This window comes from Rhinatrema bivittatum, chromosome 4 (genome assembly GCF_901001135.1).
Source record: "Rhinatrema bivittatum chromosome 4, aRhiBiv1.1, whole genome shotgun sequence".
NCBI classification, from domain to species: domain Eukaryota; kingdom Metazoa; phylum Chordata; class Amphibia; order Gymnophiona; family Rhinatrematidae; genus Rhinatrema; species Rhinatrema bivittatum.
The window spans coordinates 301,530,753-301,544,920 of NC_042618.1; the positions used below are offsets into that span (position 1 = coordinate 301,530,753).

Here is a 14,168-nt window from a genome sequence, read left to right on the forward strand (position 1 = left end):
GAATGTCAAACTGCATTACTGACACTGCATGGATCAACTGAATCCAGCATATCTTTGATATCGTCTGTAATATTCTTGCTAATAAGTTGCTAGACTCTGAGGAACTGTAGCATCATACTACCTTGGCCAGGCAAAAGAAGGTGGAAAACATTAAAATCATATATTTTTTTTAAATTCAGTCATTGTGAACTGCTGCCAAGATTTCAGTTCTCAAGCTTTGCTTCAAACACAGAGTCACAACTACATGACATATTACTTCAGCTGACATGATGCATTTCCATCATGTTCATAAGACGATTGAATGGTTATGTATTAAGAAATAATAAAGCTCTGATAAGTGACTGTTTAACACTTAAATAAATATAGCAAATACAGAAGCAAAGAAATGTGAGCCAAATAAATAGTTTCCAACATTAAATAAATGTCTGTGTGTCAAGGTGAGGGATTTTTTTTTTTTTTTTTTTAGTTTCTATGATACTGAACAGCTCATTTGAGATAAAGCAATTTTGCTTACTATAAATGGTGTTTTCCATAGACAGCGGAATGAATTTAACCATGACACATGGGTGACGTCATAAGACAGTACCAAACAGACTTCTCACTCTCAGTAGAGTTTTTACTACTGAGCATCTGTGGGAAGTCGTGTGCTGCCTTGTGAGCCCTTCAGTCAATTGTAGAGCTTAGCTGTAGCTAGGTAGGCAATTCTTCAAGGAATAGGGCAGATATTAAGCATAGCTAATTCATCCTGCTGTCTACGGAGAACCTTATTTTTTATGGTAAGTAAATTTGCTTTCTCCATTGACAAGCAGTGCTGAATTACGCAGGGAGTCCCAAGCAGAGGACTACAGAAGAGCACTTACTGAAAAAGCAACACAACTCCTCCCCCCCCCCCGCCCGATGGAGAGTCCAGACAATAATGGGACATGAAGGTGTGTACTGACAACCAAGTTGCAACTTTGCTGATGGCTTCAACAGACATGGTTCTTAGGTGAGCCACTGAAGTAGCCATAGATCTTACGGGATGAGTCTTGACAGAGTCTATGTTTTGAAAGACAGCCAGAGCTCAGCAATGTATGATACAGTATGGACAGCCAGTTGGACAATGTGCACTCAGCAACAGTTATTCCCAGTCTGTTAGGGTTGAAAAACAAAAAATTGAGAAGCCTGACAATATGATTGAGTTCTCTTGAGATAATAGGCCAAAGCCCTTTTACAGTTCAGTGAACAGAGGGCCTTCCTCCAGTTTATGTGCATGAGGGTTTGGAAAGAACGTGGCCAAAACAATGGCTTGATTCAAATGAAATGCCAAAACCACTTTTGCTTGAAAGTTGGGATGAGTACAGAGCACCATCTGATATGGAAAAATTGCAAATATTGAGAGTAATGAACCAATGTTTGCAACTTGCTGTCTCTTCTAGCTGAAGTGATGACGACTTTCTAGGTAAGAAACTTTAAGGAAGTTGAAGCCTCCCTCAGAGCCATTGGAGTCATCGGTTGTGCCAAGATGATACCAGGATCCCATGAAACCAGTTGCTTTGTAACTGAGGTCTCATATGCCATAAACCCTTCATGAACTTAAATACCTGAGGATAGATGGAAATTGGCTTTCTATCCACTGAGATGTACTTTGACAGACGACATACTGATCTCCAAAGAGGAGAGGAAGAACAAGTATTGAAACATCTTTTCAAGCACAGGCTAAGAGGTTCAGGGAGCCTGTCTGATACCAAGAAGAAAAGCATTTCCATTAGAAACTGTATGCTCGTCTGTAGATGGCATCCTGGCCAAAACCTCAATGTCCTAAACCTTTTTAGATAATGACACAAGGAGACTACTGAGCACACAACATCCATGTCATCATCCTGAGGTTCAGATGAAATATATGTCCTTCTCCAAGTTAGCAGGGCAGATCGGATCCCAAAGGGATCGGTGGATAGACAATCTGCAAAGGTAACTGAACCACACTTGTCTGGAAATGAACATGATTCACTGGGTAGGAACAAGGTTTGACTTGGCGAAGCTGATCACAAACCCTAGCAACAGAAAGAGCCTGTCTTCTGCTGGGAGTCTAATACTCCTGCCTGAGATGTTCCAGTCACCATCCAGGTAACATAAGAATTGCCATACTGGGTCAGACCAAGGGTCCACCGTTTCCAACAGTGGCTAATCCAGATCACAAGTACATGGCAAGATCCTAAACAGTAGGTAGATCCCATTCTGCTAACATCCAAAGATAAAAATAGTGGCTTTCTCCAAGTCTACCTAGTTAATAACAGTTTATGGCTTTCTCCTCCAGGAATTTTTAAACCCAGCTACTCTAACTGCTTTACCACATCTTCTAGCAATAAATTACACAACTTAATTATGTGTGATTTTTTTTAAATGCGCAATTTATTAACTTCATGGAGTGTCTTCTAGACTATTTTTTTTTTAACGAGGAAATAACAGATTCAAATTTACCCATTCTAGTCCACTCATGATTTCATAGACTTTTAACATAACCCTCTCAGTTATCTTTTCTTAAGCTGAACAGCCTTAACCTCTTTAGCCTTTCCTCATAGAGGAGACATTTCCTGGTGTTGAAGGAATGCCACTACTACCGCTAGTTCTTCCATGAAAATCTTTGGGGCCGTCAAGAGCCCAAATGAAAGAATTTTTTTTATTGGTAATGAAAAGAATCCACCATGAACTTGAGGTATTTCCAATAAGACTGATGGATGGGTATTGTGAGCATATGCATCTTTCAGATTCAGGGTGCACATTCAGTCTCCTGCCTGGATGAAGGGCAGGATGATGTAGAGGGAGGTCAGTTTGAACTTCTCCCATAATATGTTCTTGTTTAGACTTTGCAAATCCATGATCAATATCAATCCCAATGACTTCTTGGGGATAAGGAAATAGAGAGAGAAGAACCCCTTGCCATGGTCTTTGGTGGAAGGGATAGGTTCTATTGCCCTCTAGTTGAGAAGCGGCTCCACCTTGAGAAGGATCTGGAGTGAAGGTTAAGCATTGATGTAGCCTAGGGAGATGGGAGAAGTGCAAACAGTACCCATATTCTACAATTTTGAGGACCAAACGTTCCTTGGTGATCTTCCACCACTCTTCAAGGAACAGGTGAATTAGTCTCCCTACCAGAGGGTTCAAGGTCTGAGGATCAAGAAAAACTCTGACCAGTCTTGGGCTGGGCCTTCTGTGACACCTTAGGTGGACATCTCTCACCTTGAAGGTCACAAGCTGGAAGCTGCTGCAGCTCAGGAGGGGATCAATACTGCTGGAATTGGCAGAAAAAACATCCCTGGAAGAAGGGATAGTTATAAGAGAAGAAAGAACATCTAGATGAAGAAGGCTGCTCCTCTTCCACTGATAAGTATTGAATGGCCACATGCTGCTTCTTGATCTGGGTGATGATTTCTCTCACCCTGTCCCCAGAGAGATTGTCCTAGGAACACAGAGCAGTCAGTTTTTCATGAACCTGTGTGAGGAGGTTATTAGCTCTCAGCCAAGCCATCTAGAGTGCTCCAAATACTGCAGTAGCAGATCGTGCTATGGTGTTGAACGATTCATACCCTGACTAGAAGAGATGATGCTCACACTCTACATCCAGATGAGCCTGCTGATAGCACTCCTGACTTATGACACTAATTTAATCGATGCAGCCACAAAAACATTGTACCATATAAAGTTGGTGGGAAGCAAAAATGGTGTTGAATATTGCAGCCTGGAAGACATTTTTGCCAAAGTTGTCCATCAATCTAGGATCCTTATGGGGCAGAGGGTGGGGTGAGTGTTGGTGAAAATCCTTGATTTTTTACCTGTTTCAGCTCTGGCTCCCAACCATGGACTGGTATGGCAGTTGAACCACAGCATGGCCTGGAGATTGCTGGATCCTATATTTAAGGTCGAGTTTTCTGGCAACTGGGAGGCCGAAGGCTGGATTATCCCACAGGATTGAGTGAATTGGTATTGTTGCTATTTCAGCAGGAGTTTTCAAAATCTACAGTATCTCAAAGATCTCTGTGTGGGGATCCTTGTCTCTATGGACATTTAATTCCACTCACCTTACCCAATTTATCCAGGAATTTAGAATATAGTAAGTCTTCTAGCGGAGATGAATGCTCCAGTGTGTCACAAAGAGTCTGAGAGAATCTCTGTAGACCCTTCCTCAGAGTACTGAGGTGGAGGGACACTAGCCTATGATGAAGGCAAGGGTGGATCAAGGCAGGGTCTTTGGTTGTCTCAGAAAGGAATACTCCCAGGGCCTAATCCAGATGGTGGTGTCCCAGGTTACATCTTTGGAATGGCTAGATTCCTCCGCAGGGAGGGATGGTTGGCAAAGACAGGAAATCACCACTGGCAGTTCTAATGAGAGCTTTCATGGTGAGGCAGCATAGTACTCCCCCCACCCCCCTTGTGGGAACAAATACGATGTCTCACGGATTGGGGTGCCAGTAGGAGCAAGGCTGGATCCAGGATCAGCTTGCTTATACAGGAATAGGGCTGGACAAGCGTTAATGTGTTTTGCCTGAATTGGCCACCTCCTCCTTTCAGGTTCTGATGGTTGGCAGGACTCAGCAGAAGGTGCATTCAAAGAGGGTCAGAAGGCACCCATTAGAACAGGACTGAGCTGCAGAAAACCAAGAAAAGAAGGGTACCAACAAATAGGACAGGAGAATGCACCGCAAGACAAAACACAAGAATAAGGCAAGAACAAACAGAAACAGAGGGCCATAATACTAGGACCAAAACCAAGAAACATAGGACAGACAGGAGAACAGCAAGGCAGACCAAAACCAAACCCAGAGGGCCACACAAACTGGGGACAAACAAAGACAGACAAACAAAACATGAAAAACACAGAGCAAGAACATCGCTAAACTGGCTAAACAGAAGGCCAATTACAAAGGCTAGAGCAAGAAGGCCAAATACAAGACTAAGGCAACAGAGGGCCAAAAAACAAGGCCATGGTTAACTCCAAGCTGAGGCGAGGAATTGTGAGACAGACAGACTTTTAAGGCTATGGCAGTGCAGAGAACATGGCTGCTAGCAGGACCCGAGCAGCAGGAAACTTGGCCCACTGACAGCCCCTGCTGACAGAAAGCAAGCCCTCTACACAGGTCCTCACATTATACCCTTCTTGTCAATGAATATTCACAAGGTAATTAATCTGCACCAATTTAGCCACTTAATCTATGGGCATTTGTGCCCTTGGCCCAGAGGTGGGGAAAACATCCTCTTCTGAAACCAGTACAGGATCACCCTTTTGAGAAGCACACAGTGGACTCCATGACAGAGCCCCTTCCCAGATTAACTGCACTGTTAGCCACATGGAGAGGAGAGGCACAATGGAGCATATGAGATCCAGAGTTTCTACAAGCTCACAGGCCGACTAAAGGGAAGCAGCTCCAGAAGGCCCAGGTTCAGGACCAAAGAGGTGAGATGGAGACAAGGGCACCAGCATGGAAGATAACTGTAAGAAGTCTCCTCCAAGTCTTCCTGCACAGATTGCGCAGAGGTCTGGTGATGCATCAATGGAGCCTGCCTCGACACTGACCATATCACTGGCTTTAAGATGTGACATTTCTTTTTCTTCTGCACTAACTGGCACCGTGAGAAAGGGGCATTGCCCTAGTGTGTCAAGGCGCTTGCAGGCCCCTACTCTTGACATTTCTGCATCTTGCTCAACTCCTAAACTACAGTGGATTCGGAACTCAGTGCTGAATTTTGGGGGGAGTTTTGCCTGAAGAGCTCCTGCTTGACTCTGGATGGAAGGAATCTGAGAAGGCCTTCATTCCTGGACTTTTGACCAACCTGTGAAATTCCTCCATCTTCCAAGCCTTGTTCCTCTGGGACCTCAGTGACATTCGACCAAGATCATAAGTTAGTTATGTCGGCACCGAAGTATCAGTAAAAAAATAGTGTCCAGTGATGTACATTTTGTGGCCAAAGACAGTTCTTAAAGCCACTGAAAGTGGCCTTCTTGGGGATAGACTGTTGGTTTTCTCTTTTTGTGTAGTAGCAGGTTGGTCATTTTTTAATTATATTTTCAGTTCACAGAAAATAGTTTAAGCGTCCTGGATTTGGTTTTGCTCTGCCTTGTCCGTATGCCTATCTGTCCTGTGTTTTTTGGTTTTGGCCATAGTGCTATGGAGGGGATGCCAAAGCAGCGAGTCAACACTGAAGCAAATTAGTTAAGTAAGGATTTTCAGAAAAATGAAAAAGGTATATAAGAGGGAAAGAGAGGGTATATTGTGCATGTGGAAGCTCAGATTAAAAAAAAAAAAAATTGAGGGACCTCAAAGGCAGTGCATGCTCAGCGGCCAGGATCCTTACAAATACACGTCGTAAGGACCACATCACACCAATCCTAAAAATCCTACACTGGCTACCCATCCAATATAGAATACTCTTCAAGACTCTTACCATCATCCACAAATCTGTCTACCAGCAATCCACACTCCAACTCTCCATTCCTCTCGAACTACATGCTTCCGCAAGGCTGATTAGATCCGCATACAAAGGTTCTCTCCAGGCTCCCCCAATCAAATCCTCGGTTCACAACTCCATTCATAAACTAGCACTATCGACAGCGGGACCGCTCCATTGGAATTCACTACCCCCGGATCTACGCCAGGAACAATGCCATCTTTCCTTCAGAAAGAAACTGAAAACCTGGCTGTTCACTCAAGCATACCGCTGAAGGAGCCTCATATCAACCAGTACTGACTCTCTCACCCATCCCCCCACCTTCCTATCAGCTTCCCCATCACCTCGTCACTCCTCGCTCCGGTCCCTGCCCTCCCCTCACCCTCTCGGTTACCTCCTCTGCTCCTTTACCCACAGGAAATGTTATGCTTCTTTACCCACAGGAAATGTTATCCTAGTAACTGCTTATGATAAATTACCCACTGAATCAAGCAACTATGTTTAACTATATATGTACCACTACTTAATCTACTGTTCGACTATATTACTGTTCAACTATATTACTCTCCAGTTGTATTCGTTTGAGCTTCTTCTTCCTCTCTCCTAACGCCCAAGTTTATGCTCCCTGTTTATTGTAACTTTGTCTTCTCTATAGTTGTTAATGTGGTTTTTTCCCCTAGTTCTATTGTAAACCGCATCGGTATTTTAAAAAGAATTTAAATAAATAAAATAAAATAGTAAAATTACTGAAATAGAGATGGATCTGCTCGGCACTGTCTGATAACATCACCTGTGTGTCATGGATAGTTCAGCCCTGCTTTTTGATGGAGAAACACTGATCACTTGGAAGTGCCTCAAGAATACTGGTCTAGAACATAGGCAAAATATTTAATTTCAAATTTAAAAAAAGGTGACATCATTCAGGTTGTAATCATGTAAACTGTGAAAGGCAAACTACTTTCATACTCAAACTGAAAATATTTTCTCTTTTAGGATTTTTTCTAACAATTTAATATACAAACCAGTTAACCTGGAGAAAATCACTATTAAGTGAAATTACAGATTGTGATGCACTTAATTTTAAGTTTGTTTTAAAATAGCAGGTTGATCTATTTTATTACATTTACAGTTCACAGGAAGTTGTATGAGCAAGAATGAAGATTAAAGAACTAATTATTCTAATGGGCTTATAATAAAGTGAGATTATAATAGATGTCATTCAACGTTTTGCTATTATACTCTTCTACAACCCACATGATTTCAAAATTTGAGAACAAGACCATTCTCCTTTAGAGAGAAATTTCAACCTAACTGCCTCAACACTGAATAATGAACAGTATTAAAGGATAATATTTTAAAATATTTTCTATACAATTTGAGGTTTTGCCAGGAGAGCTGCTGGCTACTAATGTCAACACTGGGGTGAGAGCTGCATGAGTTTTGGCTCCCTCTGCACTTGACATTTTTCTTCACTTTCATGCCTGTTTGTATTTTGGAGCTGAGGGGTCATGCTCCCTCTGACATCAGCAGCACCACCCACTTCACAGTCATAAGGGCAGTCTCACAGGCCTGCTAAGAATGCTGCTGGCATCTACTGTCAGCACTGGCAGTGAGGACTTGTAACTTCCCGATTTCGGACTCCCTCTTTCCTCTCTCTCCAGCATTTTTCTTCACCTGCATGCCTCTTGCACATTGACTGAGAAGCGATGCCCCCTCTGTTACAAGCATTGCCTACTTCTCAGTTCTAAGGGCTATCCCAAATCCTCTAAGCCAGATGCTGGCTTCTGTTTTTAGACTGGTGATAAAGACTAAGAGGTTCTGGCTCCCTAAGGTATTTTTCTTCACCTGCACATCTGTTTGCACATCAATATCGTCCACTTCACCTACATAAGAGCTGTTTAGCAGGTGAGGTACTATGCCTTGGGGCATCAACAAAGAAGAATGCCCCTTCATGAAACCTTAGGGCAATTTAATGGTGCTGACCATGTCTTTAGTCATGTTGACGTCTGTTGATTGTATTTCTGATTTATAGAAACAGAAATATATAAACGTGGCAGCAGAAAAAGACCATGTGCCCTATCTTGTCTGCCCATCCATGTCTATTCTACAATCTCTACCAATTTTTTTTAGAGAACCCCTGTGCTTGTCCTATGCTTTCTTGAATTCAGATACAGTCCTAAGTCTCCACCACCTCCAGTAAAGAAATATTTCCTTAGATTACTTCATTCTAAATAATTTCACCCTCATCCTAATCTCTTAGCTATACTCTGTACCATACCTCTCTCTATACTACACAATACCACGCTCTATTCTGTACCTTATAACTTCAGTCCACATTCGCTACAGCAACTAATTGATAAATCTCCCCCTAGTGTATTATAAGCAACCTTGTAAATAATGTTAGTGCTGTGTTTATAGGTCCCTTATATCTTCTTTAGACGTTTGTCCCCCCATATATATATTCATATAGACATATATATTGTTCTTGGCATTGTACTTGTTATCCTGTTATCTGTCAAATGCCACTTAAGCGTAGTTTCTCGTTTATTGTAAGCCGATGTGATATCCCTGATTTATTTATTTATTGGTTTTTATATACCGACATTCATCCAAGATATCACATCGGTTCACAGCATAACAAAAACTTACGCATGTAGGGCGTTTTACATAGAACAGGCATGGGTAGAATGGACATCATAAACGGCAACTATAAACGACAACTGGGGGAGAGAGGAGAACTATATACAGAAGAACTATGTACAGGGATTAAATGCATTGAACTGTGGAATTATATACATAACGGACAGTACAAAGGTTGCATATGTGACAAAAGTGGAATGCTAAAGCCAAGTGTGGTATGAATTGCTGATAGTATATCCGAAGGAAAGAAAGCATATCCATAGCAAAAATAAGAAAAGGATATGGAGGGTTCGGTTGAGTAGGCTATGGAGGACTGAATTGATCGGGAAGAGAGCTATTGGGGGCGGATGCGTGACTGGGCAGAAGTGCATGCTAATTGGGGTTAGGTGTAGGCTTTTGTGAACAGCCAAGTCTTTAGTTTTTGTTTGAATGTTTTTTTGGCAGTCCTCCTGGCGTAGCTCTACTGGCATTGTGTTCCAAAGGGCAGGACCGGCTACCGAGAGCGCACGTGCTTTAGTGGAGGCTAGGCTGGTGATTTTGTGTGAGGGGGTCTGAATGGTGGCGAGGTATTGTTGTCTAGTGGGTTTGGTAGCTTGGCGGAAGCTAAGGGAGTCGTTATGTCAGTTCATCTCAGGATTGTACAGTGCTTTGTGAATGAGAGAAAGGGTCTTGTATTGAATGCAGGATGCAATTGGGAGCCAGTGTAGTTCCTTTAATACAGGCGTTATGTGTTCATTTCTGTGTGTGTTGGTGAGGATCCGGGCGGCTGTATTTTGTAGTATTTGTAAAGGACGCTTAATTTACAGAGACGGATAGACTTCCTAATTACTAGGTATCCTTTATTTATGGACACTGTACTAAGTAACTGGACACTGTACTAAGTAACTGGACAACTATCTTTGAGTTCAAAAATTCACTTTATTTCTTATATATATTTAGCATTGTTAATATTTATTTCTACTTTAAACAGTTATACTGCTTATAGTAAATAATATAATTCTTTATTTATTACCAGTTAAACTATTATTTTTATTTATTTTTCACTATGTTTAATTGTCATCCATTTATACTGTTCCATATGTTCTACGGTTCCATGTAAAGCTCCACTCTCTGTTGAGCAGTTCTTTGTTTTATGTAAACCGGAGTGATTTGTAGTCCCTACAAGAACTTCGGTATATAAAAATTAAAAATAAATAAATAAATAAATAAATGGATAGAATTTTTTTTTTTTTTTTTTTTTTTTATTTATGCATATAACATTTATAATACAAAAATTATAAATGAATACAGATAGGAAAGAAATATTAACTTCAATAATGCCATAACACCATTTATCACTTCCATTATAAATCCCATCTTGTAGACATATTTTGCAATCTAAATGAAGTAAATGAAGTATTTGTAAAGGATGGATAGAATTTTTAGGTAAACCTAGGAGGAGTGAGTTACAGTAATCAAGTTTGGAGAATATAGTCGTTTCTCTAACACAAAGAAGGGAATTGACTCCGTATGGAGAGCTCCAGTGCGGAGAGTCACTGGTATAGTTTGGCAAGTCACGTCGCCCGGTAAGGGCTCTCCATGGATGGAGGATAGAAGTAGCAGAACTTTCAAGCTGACAAGGGGAATCCTCAGATGTTCCATTAAACGAAGAATAAAGTTGCCTCCTGCCCCTGAATCCACCAGGGCAAGAGTTTGAACCGTAGACTGTCCGCAGATCAAGGAGACTGGGAGAGAGAGTGGAGGAGAGGGCGTAGTGAGGCCTAAGAACAGTCCTCCTGTAAGACTTAGGCCCGTCCATTTCCTGGACGAGTTGGGCATGTAGGGACATCATGGTCGGGCTGACCACAGTATATGTAAAGACCATGCCTCTTCCGAAATCTTCTCTCTTTGGAAGTCAAATGTCCGCGACCAACGTTGCATCGGTTCATCTTCACTGGCAGCAGGAAGTACCGGAACCATCTGAGGTGCAGGTTTAGCACTAGCCTCTCTCAGACCAGGGCCTGTAATAGGCTGGAGCTCTTTTACCTTATCACAAAGCCGGTGATCGATTCGGGTGGCCAAGGCCACTAGTTCGTCCAGCTAGTCAGGTGTTTCGCGAGCGGCCAACTCGTCTTTTAAACGAGTATCCAGGCCTCTGAAGAAGAGGGACTTCAGGCATTTGGGGTCCCAGCAGAGTTCTGTAGCAAGAGTCTTAAACTCTATCGCAAAATCAGCCAGTGGTCGGTTGCCTTGCTTCAGATCCACCAAAGCAGAACCGGCAACGGTAACTCGAGCAGGATCATCGAAAACTGATTTAAATACGTCCAGAAATCCATCTATGTCCTGCAAAATAGGATCCTTGCATTCCCACAATGTAGACGCCCAAGACAAGGCCCTTCCATCCAGATAAGAAAGGATGTAAGTAGTCTTGGAAAAAGCTGTAGGGAACTGAGAAGGCTGTAGAGCAAAATGCATGCAGTACTGTTTTAAAAAGCCCCGGGTCTTCCGAATCTCTCCCGAGAAACGAACTGGAGCCGCCAGCGGTAAAGCAGTCTTTACGGTTACAGGAAGTAACTGACCTTCATTGCTGGAAGCCGTGCCTTGGATCTTGTGTGTGCAGCTGATGAAACGCTGAAGTGAGTTTCTCCAATTGTCTTGCTGTTCAGAAATGCGCAGGGCCAGGCCGGTATGCCGTGCAGGGCATTGAGCTGTGCCGGATCCATGGAGTTAGCAATCTTATTATTTGTAAGGGTTTTGGGTGGACCCCTGGACCTGTGGCAGATGACCATGCCCACAGGTCAGGCTCAGCGTAGGACACACACACAGTTAGATCTTTTATTAGACAGTATTAGTGAACCACCAGAGGTGGCAGTAGTGAGCTGGAATATAGCCCGGCTGGGCTTGTAGTCCCTCAGGTTCTGGAACAGCGATCCCACAATGGCTGTGCTGTAGTGGAGAGAAACTGGTATCGTGAGTAGAAGCAGTATATGCAGAGTTCAGGATTAGAGCCTCTTTGGTAATATATTCACGCAGCGGTCTCTCAGTATGGAGCACAGGAGCTGAAGTAAATGCAAGCCCTCAAGGAGCGAGTACCTGGTTCCAGGGAACAGCTCTGAGAGATAGAGATGTTAACTCACAGATGGTATAGGCAGCGGTGTCTTCCAGGCAGAAGTGAAGTCCAGGGACATGGGCCTTCGAGGCGTGAGTACCTGTTCCAGACAGTGACCTGAAAGAAAAGAGAATAGAGAGAGGCCCCCGAGAAGCGGGTACCCCGATAGAGTAGTCCGGTAGCGGAGGCAGAGTAGCTAGGTACGGAGAGCAAATCCCATCCGTTAGGTGAACCTTTGCTAACTTGTAGGCTAGCAATCGCGTAGGCTTTTTGTATCCTGGATGCATGGCATCATCACAGGGGGACGCCCCTGAGGTTCGCGCCACTGAAGGTACTTGAAGCAGGGCCGTGCGGTGCGCGCGCCCTAAGGCAACTGGACAGCATGGCGGGAGGCAACGCCCAAGCTGGTCCGGGGACGCCGGAGAGGACGGCAGGCAGACGCCGCGGCAACCAAACGTCCGTCAACCGCAGGAGGAGTCGCCAGAGAGGTAAGGAGGGCGGAGTGATGTCGGGCAGCGAAAGTCGCAACAGACAGACAAATGTATATTTACCCAGTCATAGAAACAAACTTCAGAGTCAACCAGCACAAATGTTGAGATTACTTACCTGATAATCTCCTTTTCCTTAGTGTATGCAGATGGACTCAGAACAAGTGGGTATAGTGTGCTCGTGCTAGCAGTTGGAGACGGATCTGACGTCAGCACAGGTACATATACCCCCACAGGAAGTGAAGCAACTCAGTAATCTTCCTTGCAAAAGCTGTTATGGATATATGTGTACTGACCAATCAATGAATTAGTGAAACAGGATTCCCCTGACCGATTGATAGTAGCTGGAGACCGCCAGCGCTTCCAACCGGAAGGCGTCGACGCCTGGTAGAGTGGACGCTCTCGTGTAAGAAATGACATGTCTTACCTGGAAGTGGCAAAAATCCATGTATACTGGCAGCCGGGCGGGATGGTGAGTCCATCTGCATACACTAAGGAAAAGGAGATTATCAGGTAAGTAATCTCAACATTTCCTAGCGTGTAGCAGATGGACTCAGAACAAGTGGGATGTACAAAAGCTACTCCCGAACTGGGCGGGAGGCTGCCTGAGGACTGCGTAGGACTGCCCTCGCAAATGCTCTGTCCTCCCTGGCCTGGACATCCAGACGGTAAAATCTGGAAAAGGTATGGAGGGAGGACCATGTCGCCGCCTTACATATCTCCGCGGGCGACAGCATCCTAGATTCTGCCCAAGAGGCCGCTCGCGCTCTGGTGGAATGAGCCTTGACCTGCAGAGGTGGTGACTTTCTGGCCTCTACGTAGGCCGTTCTGATAACTTCTTTGATCCAGCGGGCTATGGTGGGCCGAGAGGCCGCTTCCCCTTGCTTCTTCCCGCTGTGAAGGACGAACAGATGGTCCGTCTTTTGTACTGCTTCTGTCTTTTCCAGATATCTGGGCAGCAATCTGCCGATGTCGAGATGGCGTAGCAAACGCCCTTCTTCTGATTTCTTCAAACCTGCCGTGGTTGGCAAAGATATGGTTTGGTTGAGGTGAAATTGAGAGACTATTTTAGGTAAGAAAGAGGGAACCGTGCGAAGATGGATAGCCTCTGGAGTGATTCTCAGAAAGGGATCACGGCAGGACAGCGCTTGTAACTCTGAGATGCGGCGTGCGGAACACACTGCCAGCAAGAACACCATCTTCAAAGTTAGCGACCGGAGAGACAGGCCCCGAAGGTGTCTGAAGGTGGATCCCGCGAGGAAATCCAAAACTATGCCGAGGTTCCACAGGGGCACTGACCACTTCAGTGGCGGACGAATGTGCTGGACTCCTTTCAGGAAGCGGGAAACATCTGGGTGCGTGGCAATGGTCTTGCCATCCCTCCTGGGACTGTAGCAAGACAGCGCAGCCACCTGAACCTTGATGGAGCTTAGGGAGAGACCCTTCTGAAGCCCATCCTGCAGGAAATCCAGAACAATAGGGATTGTGGTCGCATGTGGATTGGTGCCATGAGTGTCGCACCAGGCTTC

At 44.1% G+C, this 14,168-nt stretch overlaps 1 protein-coding gene across 3 annotated transcripts in view; it reads right to left on the bottom strand.

The window, feature by feature from the left end:
• Positions 1-14,168, bottom strand: part of MAP2K4 (mitogen-activated protein kinase kinase 4) — a 389,322-nt gene that overhangs the window by 249,891 nt on the left and 125,263 nt on the right. The window lies entirely within an intron of this gene.